Here is a 12,152-nt window from a genome sequence, read left to right as displayed (position 1 = left end):
GTTAAACCTTAATAAGAGGTTTAACATCGCTTAACTATTCAGTGCTGCTAAACGTGGAAATATTAACAGCGCTTTAAGTAAGCGCTATAATTCTTTTAGCAACACCTATAATTAATAGCGCTTCAAAAGCGCTGTGTTTTGCTGAAAAAAAGCGCTATTAAAGACTACTTTTGGTGTAGTGGAGACAAAATTATAATGAAATTTTTGATCGATAATGTTGAAGAGAATTAGGAAAGAAAAGAGAACAGAGAGAATTGGGAAGAAGAAAACCTAGAATGTTTAAAAGGAAACAAACTAACGCGGGAAGAACATTAAGTGGTTTTTATGATCTGACTTTGGGCTAAGTGCGTTTCATGCAGAATATCTTGTGTTTTATAATTGATGCAAATATCCTATATACATGATGTTGCAACTAAGAATATGCACTTTCTTTAGCCAAAGCATCGCACAACCCATCAAAGGTTGTTGGCTAGGGCCAATTGAATCACATCATTCTATGTCAATTTAGGCAATGGGTTCAGGCCTTTTGGAAGGGTTGACTAATTTTTAAGACTAGGGATGGCAATCCAGGCTTGATCGACCCTACTCCGCCCTGATCTGAAGAAAATAATCTACTCCGAATTTGAGGAAAAAGTAATCTAAATCCGACTCCGTGAAAATAATCCGATTTCGAGTTGAAGGAGGGTCGGATTCGGATCCTACAAAAACTCCGAGAAAAAAATTCGACTCCGACGGATTATCAAGCGCGGACTCCAACAGATCGTGGATATGGGTGTGGGTAGTTGTGGCAGTGAGTGTGGGCTGCAAAGCCCAAATAGTCCAATTTCTCAAAGTATATTTCTTAGTTGAAAAAAAAACCTCGAAGTTAGATCGAAATCAGTGCCTAGATATTGAGGTCACATTAGAGTCGGAGTCTCAAAGTCAAATGTTGGAGTTGGATGTTGGAGTGGGATTTGGAGTCAGATTTAGCCTCCAACTTTCTGTAGTATAGGATCGGAGTCGATTTAGCATAATCCGCTTTGAATCTGACCCGTTACCATCCCTACTTAAGACCTACAGCCTAGATCGAGTAGGTATACTTTTACCTACACCACCTGCAAAACACAGCGTTTAGGGTTGTAGTTATATCCCCCCTCACCCATTCAGTATCTACCCATTCACCCCATTAACCACAGTGACTCAAGATTAACCACCCCCACTCCACATATGTATACATAAAAAAAACCCCAAACTAACATTTCAAATTCATTTTTTCTCTCTCTACAATCTTTTCTTCATTAAGATATCTATATTTTCTCTCTCATCAAACTCATAAAATCCGAATAATATCATGCTAAATCAAGGTTTGCGAAGCGGTTTGGTCTAAAAAATTTGTTTGCGGTTTGGTCATTTTTGGAAAACCGAACCGTAAATCATTACAAACCGCAAAATTGCAGTTTGGTATGATCGTGAAAAACCCCAGTTAATATTAGGGTCATTATGTTAGCTGACACGTGTGAACTTCAAGTTTACAGTAATATAAAGGTAGCACAAGAATTAATAAAGGTCACTAGCTAGGGTCACTATCCAGTTGCTCATTTATAGACATTGTTACTGAAGGATTGGTGCATCGTACATGATATGCAAGGACTAATACAACAATGAAATTAATTAGTAACTCAAATTTAAGTCGACAAAAATGATAATACTCCACATATTACTTTGTATTTTATTAAGCTTAATTATGTACCCTCATATCTAAAATCCTGGATACGCCACGACTTCTTGGCACAACCATTGCATTTAGTAGATGCTCCTTAATAATTTAAAATGACTGTCCTGTAAAGTTGCTGTATATATAACAAGCAATGGAAATGGTACATTGTGATAGAGAATATCCATAGAATATTCTCATCTTAGGTTTAGGATATATTTTGTATAAGATTATCTTTGATATCTGTACATATCTTATAGTTACCTAATATGATTAGGTTTCTCATTGTAACCCTATAAATATTTATCAATAGAAATCACTCTAATTAAGGAGTTTATATTATCTGCATTGTATCACAGCTTAGGTTAGATCTTGGGATCATATACAAAAATTCTCACCCTGGCCTGCCGGTGGGTTAGAAAATTAAACCCATCGGCGGGATATACAAAGTTTTTTATGCTTCGCAAACACACATATAGATATTTTTTTTCTCATTGTAACCTTAGTTTGCGCCTCCCACCAACATTAGCAACCGCGAAAGCCTCCTCCATCATTGGTGTTAATCGCATACACTACCGCCTCCCACTACTGGCAGTAACCATATCTGCCAACCTACTCCATGTGCCGCACTCTATTTCCACCTCCCCATGACCAACAATGATTCTTACATTGCCTCATTGGTTTTTCTACACATAATCACGTAGATTTTGTTTTGGTGGTGGTATATCACAATAAGGTGAACTTTTGCACATCTCTTTTGCTATCAAGTTAGCTCCTCTTATTGTTGCAGCACTTGGAATCTTTGTGGAGTATTAATTCTTGCTACCTGGTTTCTCGTTTGAAAATTGATTAATTTCAAGCGGTGGAAAATCTTCTTTTTCTTGCGCAATTTTATTTGTTTTTCTTCAACTGTGATTTCACGTAGTAGTGTAGTGTCTTCTTCCCGATGATGGTTTGATCCCTTAGCTTCTTCTTCTCAACTTAGCCCAAGTCCGTGTGCGACTCTTCTTCTTCTCCTCCTGCCTAGCAGTTCTTATCTCTACTTTATGTAGGTCGTGGTTGTTGCTTCTCATTGTCATCACCGGCACATGTCTACTAATTCCCTTTTGATCATGGGTTACCATACTATCCTTACCGCTTGATGCGTGATTCAGATCCAGCCTGAGCATCCGATTTGCTCCCGCTCCGACTGCGGGGGTGTGATAGAGAATATCCATAGAATATTTTCATCTTAGGTTTAGGATATATTTTGTATAAGATTATCTTTGATATCTGTACATATCTTATAGTTACCTAATATGATTAGGTTTCTCATTGTAACCCTATAAATATTGATCATTATCAAATCACTCTAATCAAAGAGTTTACATTATCTGACACATTGGTTTCTCGAGAGTGGGGGCATATCTTCCAGTATTATATGCAGGTGATTCAAGGCCCCTTTAAACACCTTCACACAGCATGATATCTTCTATCTGCAATTTCACAAGTATAATATTCATTGATCTTTTGTAAATCCTTTCTTCCTACTCCCTCCGTGTTTTTTTAAGTGATACATTTTCCATTTCCGGCCGTGTTTTTTTAAGTGATACATTTCCTTTTTTGGCAAAACAATACATTAAAATATTATATCTCTCTCCTCTCATGGCCCCCACCCAAACCCACTACTACTTTTTTATTATATTTTTCCTCTCACATTCATTACTTTTCAATAAACTATTAACCCCACTATCTTTCTTTAACAATTTTTTAATACTCCACTATCCCACTTACTTCTTATTTTATTTAAGTCAATTAAATTGCCTAAAACTATGTGCCGGTCAATATGTATCAATCACTTAAAAAAACATGGAGGGAGTACATTTTTTTCAAAGGAAGGGGGTTGGGCAGTTGGGCAAGGGCGGATCGTGAACAATTCCATACTCACAAGAAAACCTGGCCATTTGTCACATACCTGAACTTCTTTGCTGTCTTTTAGGCTTTACTCAATGAAAGCGTTATCATCCTACAATATACAACAGGCATATGAGTTAAAAGAATGAATTGCTTCTCGAAACACCTTACTAGCAAAAAGCTTAAATTTATAACATTGTAGAAGTCACAGAATCTACTTACTAAGCTAGCTTTTTTTATCCACAATTGATTGATTGAAGGATATAAAAACCTCTAGTAGATAATTTATTTGCTTTAGTTACTAGGACTTCCTTCTGAGTTTAGTCTAGCTAGGAGCGTAATTGTGGTCAATTGAGCTTGCAAATTACTCATCCACTCGTGTTTTTTTTATTTATTTATTTATTTATTATTATTTTTTTTTATCTAAACACTACAAAGTTGAGTTCGAGGACCACTACCTTCTCTGGGTGTTGTACATTCTGATTCCTTTGAGTAATTATTTTACCTATAGAAATCGATATAATATGTAGGACAGTAGGAAGCTTTAGTCCTGATATATACGAGAAAATTTGAGAAAGAAGTAGACTCCGATTTAGCTGTTTTGGTGGATTTAGTTGGTCTTTTAGAAAAGAATACATAATATCATCCTAGATGGCAGAAAACTATTGAGGATTTTGTTAAACTCAAGGAAATCCGGAGAAAACGGCTTAACCTTTGTATTGATAATTAACACATATATACACAATACATTAGGAAACCTAATTAGCCTAAAACTCCTAATAAGATAAACTTAACATAAATACAATATTAACAGAAATAAACCAAACCGACTCTAATACTCCCTCTCAAGTTGGAGCATGCAAATCACGAATGCCCAACTTGCGTAAAAGAAAACCAAATTGTTGTCGTCCAAGAGCCTTGGTCAAAATATCTGCCAACTGATGACCTGTCAGAACATAGGAGGTAGAAATATTACCGTTAATCAACTCATCACGAACAAAATGACAGTCTACCTCAATATGTTTCGTACGTTCATGAAAAACCGGATTCTTGGCTATATGCAAAGCCGACTGATTATCGCAAAACAACTGCATAGGCTTAGAATGCTTAACACCAAGAACAAACAACAACTTTTCAACCATTTCAATTCACGAGAAGTAAGAGCCATAGACCTGTATTCGGCTTCAAATGAGGATGTGGCTACAGTAGGCTGTTTCTTAGTCTTCCATGAAACAGGTGAACGACCTAAGAAAACAAAATATCCTGATAAGGAACGCTGACTTAACAGGCATGCCGCCCAATCGCTATCACAAAACGCTGTCAAGCGTAAATCCGTCGTAGGTCGCAACAAAATACCTTGTCCCGGACTACCCTTGAGGTAGCGCAAGACACGAATGGCCGCATCCCAATGAGAAACCTGAGGAACACTAAAAAACTATGCCCTCAAGGAGTAGAGCTTAACTTTTGCTCGTCCTCGACCAAGCCACACTAGAGAAGAAAATATTAGCGAGAAATAGCTCCGTAGAGCTTAGAAATCATACGAAAATAGCTATAAATCGAGGGTAAAATATGGTATAGAATGTGTACATCAAATTCCCCCAAGCTAGCTTCTTGCTTGCCCTCAAGCAAGACAATCATTGACTATCAACAACCAAATAAACATACTTCACCCCATTATACATTTGAAAATACCATTCTCAAAATCGAAATCGGACACACAAGCATCTTAGCCAACCAATCACCTCATTCAGACTATCAATCAGCCTGAATGGCCATCAAACAGAGTCAACCATGTACACATAAGGAATCGATAACTAGAATATCTTACTTAGTGGTCACTCCGCACAATTTTATGTGGCGAGCTAAAAATGAGCCCGATCTCTCTCCATCCCCACTAATAATAACAACCCCCTATTCTCACAATACTCGTGTGTTTAGAGGGTAATAATGCCGCTCAACCTAGTCAAAAGTCGTCTCGAAATGTGACACATACTCCAACATTTTGACAAAAGACTCGTTTCACATGAACACAATACTATGAACGAAGGTCAGAAGGTCTTTTCAAGCTTGTAATGTAGGCCGGGTGAAAATGGGTAGGAAAAATTTGGGAAATGTGGGCAAAAATAGTCCCTTAGGGAAGCCATCGAAAATGAATCAATATAAATCAAAATCCCATCGAACTAATCCATAAGAGTACACACTCCAATCATAACTTGAATTGAGAGCAACTACCACCTTATTCACCCTACATAACAATTCATCGTACTACTCATATTTTTGAAGCTCTTTTATTTATCATTCAAGAAGCTGATTTTTTTTTTTTTTTTTTTTTTTTTTTTTTTTTTTTTTTTTTTTTTTTTTAATAACAAACTATAAGAGCTTAAAAATAGATCATATAGAAAAATTAACCTTCAAGCTTCAAATTAATCTTCTCCAAAACATCATCAAGCTTCAAATTAATCTTCTTCAAAACATCATCACAAACCATAGAGAACACCAAGATAGATGACTCCCCCAAGCTAGACTTGGGATAAGTTACTAATTGGGGCCGATAGGTTAATTTTGTGACTTAGATGAAAAACATGGACAAGGCTACAACATCGGTAAGCAAGAAGGGGACAGACGTTTCTAAATTCATCTGGAGGCTACCTAATGAACATGGCCTTCGTCCTCATCGTGCATGTGCAATGTATCATGACACACTACTAAAAGTCTCAAGACAAAACTAAGATCAATGTCACACCAGGAACTAAAACACATGAATAAATAATAAAGGCTCAAGCCTCACAGTTAACATATCCAAGCTCCAGATTCATACACAGTTGCACAAAGTTGATTTCCATTAGGCCAAGACAATCCAATATCAGATCATGATCATTTAATCCGCATTGCAAGTCTTTCAATCAAAATCAAGCCAAAAACCTTTAAATCATCAAGGATAGGGGCACAGAGAAGTAGTTTACTAGCCATTCATCGTCATGATTCACAAAGTAACTACCCAAAGCCAAAAGTAATCCCTCCCCCAAGCTAAACTTCACATTATCCTCAATGTGAACATATATCGAATAAGAACAAGCAAGGGAAAAAGAAAACTAGGCCCTACTGACAGAAGAGGGATCATACCTAAGGGTGGAGCTGGGACCACCCTTAAAATAACGTCACATCGTAACCCCAAACACTAAAAAAAAATATAAAAAAAATAAATAAACAGAAAAAATAAAGGGAAAATAAAATAAATAAAAAATGGAATGGGTTGCCTCCCATTTAGCGCTTAGCCGTGTCGACGCACGATGTTTGATGCAGAATGCCCTTCTGAGCAAAGAACGACCCCAAACTCTGAAATTCTTGGCCATTATCGCTTCGAACCAACTTCACTTTCTTGCCAAATTGAGTTTTAGTCATAGCACAAAACTCACGAACCAACTGAGAAGCCTGATACTTACCGGCCATCAAAAACACCCAAGTAGCACGAGAAAAATCATCGACAATGGTTAGGAAATAACGAGCATCACAACTAGAAACAATCTTATTCGGACCCCAAATATCACAATGAATTAAATCAAAAATTCCAGATGCTTTATTCATACTCAACGGAAAAGAGTTTCGGGGTTGCTTCCCCATAAAACAAATGTCACAATTGAAAGAACAAACAGAGTTACTACTATGAGTACTACAACTACTAGAAACTCCTGGAAGAGAGCTCACAATTTGCATTGATGGATGCCCGAGACGCCTTTTCCATAAAAAGCTTGCATCCGAAATAACTACTTTGTTCGCCTGCAGATTCCGAGCACGATCCGGTCGAAAAATATCTATAGACCCCATCATATTGTACCCCCGCTCCAATCAGGTTCCTCAAACTGCGATCCTGAATAATGCATAGCTTGTCAGTGAACATAATAAAATAACATTGTTTTTCTATTAATTAAGACACAGATAACAAGTTGCATTTAAGAGCAGGAACATATAGAACATTATCAAGAGTTAAATTATTAGACAAAATAACTCGTCCTTCCTTTGTTGCCATCTTGCTCTTCCCATTGGGTAAACCAACAAGCGAAGAGATGTCATGTAAGTCAGTGAAAAGAGAAATATTACCAGACATATGATTCGATGCTCTAGTATCAATGAGCCATTCAATGGAATTATACGTACCAAGTTTGTTGCCATCTGTCCAAGAACCATACTTGGCACCCTTTACCGCAGACATGAGTTCCTTCCGTTGAGCATCAGAGATTGTAGGAACACTCCCACGATCAGAATCAGAAACTGGCTCATTATTACCACGAGAAGTACCAGCAGCACCAGCAAACTCACCCTTGCCCTTACCAGAAGACCGACCACCACTACCTCCTCGACCGCCACGACCACCACGGCCCCCACGACCCCCACCCGGGAAGCCATGAAGATGATAGCAATGGTCCTTATCGCGACCAGACCTCTTACAGTAAGTACATTCTATCCGGTCAGAAGTTCGACCGGTAGCCGTACCTGTAGCATTAAAACCAACAGTCGCAGAGGAAGAAGAGGTCTCATGTGCCTCAGACACAGATTGCTTACGCTCATCAGCAACAACCTTAGCATAAGCAGCATTCATAGAAGCCAAAGGATCACTCATCAACAAAGTAGACACCACAGAACCAAACTTCTTAGGTTCCAAACCAAGACAAAACTGATGCAATAACTCATTCTCATGCAACTTAGCATATTCTTTCGCAGCGGAACATGTACAAATAGGAAATTTCACATAACTAGACAATAAATTCTTCAATTTATTTAATTCACCATAATAAACTGCAACAGAACGACCTCTTTGCTTACAATCAGCAATATCATGTTTCAATTCAAAATTACAAGGACCGTTACCAAGAGAATAACGATCCCGCAAATCATCCCACTGAGTTTTTGCATCATCAGGAATAATAACAGTAGAACGAATACTAACATCAAGAGTATTATAAATCCAAGCAACAACAGTAGAGTTAACAATACCCCACTAGAAAATCAGGATGCTTGGGATCGGGTTGAACAATCAAACCATCAACAAACCCGAGCTTGCTCTTGGACCGAAGATTGTTGCGAATTGACCTCGACCACTCTTCATAGTTGTCGACGATAAGCAACAGGGGACAAATCACCAATTGAGAGCCTTCACTTGGATGAAGATAGTAATCAGTGAAAGGCTCATATTTAGGAGGAGGTGGAGGGGGTGTACCATCATTGCTGATAGCCATCACACCAATTCACGAGCAAAATCAACATACAAAGATAAGAGCAGCCCGCAAAATCGACGCACTACAGCACACACCAGCACCACGTAGCAACGTAGGCACACACAGCGAGGCGAATACACACCACACACAATCACAGCGTGCAGCAAATAACACACACAAAGCAGCAACACAGGCACGCAATTGAGCAGCACCTCGCAACTATGCACCACGCAACAACGCAGCACACCACACACACCCACAAAAATGTAGCACACAACAAACAATAGCACGCCAGAATATGCGCACCAAACACACACAGAGAGCACCACCAAAGCAGCACCCAATTTCAGAAAATAAACCACCAATCGTAAAAAAATAATTAAGGAAATTAGGGTTAGGAATTCCCAATTTCGAGAAAAATAAACCAGAAAATTAATGTAATTTATGAAATAAATTTATGAAATTAAATCAAATTATGAAGCCTTAATCTCAGAAAATTAATGCGGAAATTAAAAAAAAATCGAGGATGAACAAACCAGGATCGAAAAATCTCTAAAATTTAGAGAGGCTATGATACCATGTTAAACTCAAGAAAATCTGGAGAAAACGGCTTAACCTTTGTATTGATAATTAACACATATATATACACAATACATTAGGAAACCTAATTAACCTAAAACTCATAATAAGATAAACTTAACATAAATACAATATTAACAGAAATAAACCAAACCGACTCTAATAGATTTGTTGATCTTGGCTCAGAGTTGTGCTAAAACATTATCAAACGAGTTCTGAGACCAGTGTAAAAGTATAGTTCAGGAATTGGATGACAGGATTTAGGAGTTCCCTCCAGGTACTCTGATACAGCTTCATATGCGGATGCTACTTATACTCACGCGATGTACCAGATTGTGCCGAGGATGGACATGCCCTTCAGCTGCGTCTGTGCGTCAATCAACTTTTTTGAAGTTTGCAGGAAAAAGATAAAGTTGTGTTTCTGTTTCTGTTATGCTTGTGCCATGATTAGTTGGTGTTTAACCGTCCTCTAAGGCCCTAATACTGTCTATCTTTGATTTAATTGTATTTAGTCGGTAGTTGACACTTCCAACTCGTTTTTGGCTCTTATAACAAAATGTGTGAATAATGAGTTAATGACTGACTAACTGAACTGAGTGATTAATAATATAAGTTTGAAAGGAACAGTCCTTCATAAATACATTCTTTCTATACTACCTCTGGCCTGTATAATATACAACTTTTGAATTTTTTTTATCTCACAAATATTACACCAAAATAGCATATAAAATGAACCGGAGGTAGTACATTGGGAAACATACTTGATAACAAACTAGATGAAAGCATGGGTTTTAACTTTATTACATAATCTTAATCAAGAAGCTTATAGCTTATTTCTGATTAATGATAGATTTGTAACTACATCACTCATGTCCAACCTTTCTTGTGGCACTTCAGCTGAGCAAGAAAGTGCAATAAGTAGTACAGAAGTTAAGGCCTCCAACATCACACTCTTGTTGGTCTTTTCCTCTTTTTCTGTGTATTCTATAAGAGTATGATCTACAATCGTGTCAATCTCTTCGGGTATAGCATTTTTCACAAAGGTATGCAGGCTCAAGCCACCTTTGAACATGTCATTAGTAGGCCTCATTCCTGTAAACATTTCGAGTAAAAGGATCCCAAAGCTATAGACATCACCAATGGTAGACACCTCATTTCCGAGACCATATTCTGCATTCAGATCATGCCTCAAATATTATTACAATGAAAACATTATAAAGCAATAAATTAGAACACTAAGTTGAGTTGTTACCTGGAGGAGTGTAACCAATAGTTCCTCTAACTCCAACAGAGCTATACTGGTTCGCATGACTGCTATTGATGCCTTTAAGGAGGATCTTGGCTAGCCCAAAGTCACCGACATGAGCAACCAATTCATCATCAATGAGAATATTGCTCGGTTTCAAATCACAGTGAACTATTGGGGAACCACATTGATGGTGAAGATAATCCAAGGAAAATGCAACATCAACTGCAATATCAAGTCTTTGATGAAAACTCAAGTATCTTGAGGTATCATATAAACTTTTGACATTACTAGTTTCATGTGATGGATGCAACCAATCTTCCAAACTTCCATTCACCATGTACTCACATACCAATGCCTTGAAATCCCTTCCTTGATTATCAACACTTGAGCAAGCTGTAATTACCTTCAGAAGATTTCGGTGTCTGATGCTTCTAAGGACCTCACATTCAGCAATAAAGCTCTTTAAACCGCCATGATGTTCGAGGTTAAATGTCTTAATTGCAACAACTGATCCATCCTCCTCGAGGATTCCCTTGTGCACAACCCCAAATGTTCCGCTGCCAATCAGATTTTCCTGCGAGAACCCATTAGTTGCTCTGAGGAGTGTCTGGTAAGACAAATTTGGGAAATTTTTATGACCTGATATATCAGGAAACACAGGTTCACTAGTCTCTTTTCTCTTCCTTGATTTTTTCAACAACACAAGTACTAAAGCCAATACCAGAATAACTCCGAAAAATGAAGGAAGAATTGTGACTATCAATTTCTTCGTGCGCCCCTGTCTGCTTTCCTGTTTGTCCAGACTATTACTGCATCGAGGCAATTGTAAATCGACTATGCCTCCGCAGAGCCTATCATTTCCACTTAGTAAAACATTTGTTGCATTATCAAAGACTCCGCGAATAGGTACCTCACCTTCAAGGCTATTGTGTGAGAAATTTAGCAATCTTAACTGTAAGTCTGCTAGAAATGGCGGTATCTGCCCTGTTAAATTGTTGTATGACAGATCAATCTCAACAAGACCCTTTAATGATCTCAGTGCATCAGGAATAGAGCCTTCGAATTTGTTTTTCCCCAAGTATAGGTACTCTAGAACGACGCACCTACTAATAGAGCTTGGAATCTGACCTGATAACATGTTACCATTCAGTAAAATGCTTTGAAGATTATTCAACTTCCCAACTTCTTCCGCGAGGGATCCGGTAAGGTGGTTTTCAGAAAAATCGATCATGATAGACAAGGCCGGGAGATCAAAAAGTTGCAAGGGTATACCACCACTAAGACTGTTATTAGCAAAATATAATGCTGTTAGAGATTTACAATTTCCAAGATCAGACGGTATTTTCCCTTTAATGTTGTTATGAGACAAGGAAAATATAGACAACCTGCTTAAGTTTCCAATCGAAGATGGAATGACCCCGGATAAACTGTTACCATTCATGTAAAGGAAGTATAGATTTTGGAGTTCCCCTATACTCGAGGGAATGACCCCGGAAAGTCTGTTGTCATTAACCACAAATTGTTG

Source organism: Chenopodium album, chromosome 6, assembly GCF_948465745.1.
Source record: "Chenopodium album chromosome 6, dcCheAlbu1.1, whole genome shotgun sequence".
NCBI classification, from domain to species: Eukaryota; Viridiplantae; Streptophyta; class Magnoliopsida; order Caryophyllales; family Amaranthaceae; genus Chenopodium; species Chenopodium album.
This window is presented reverse-complemented; position numbering follows the sequence as displayed.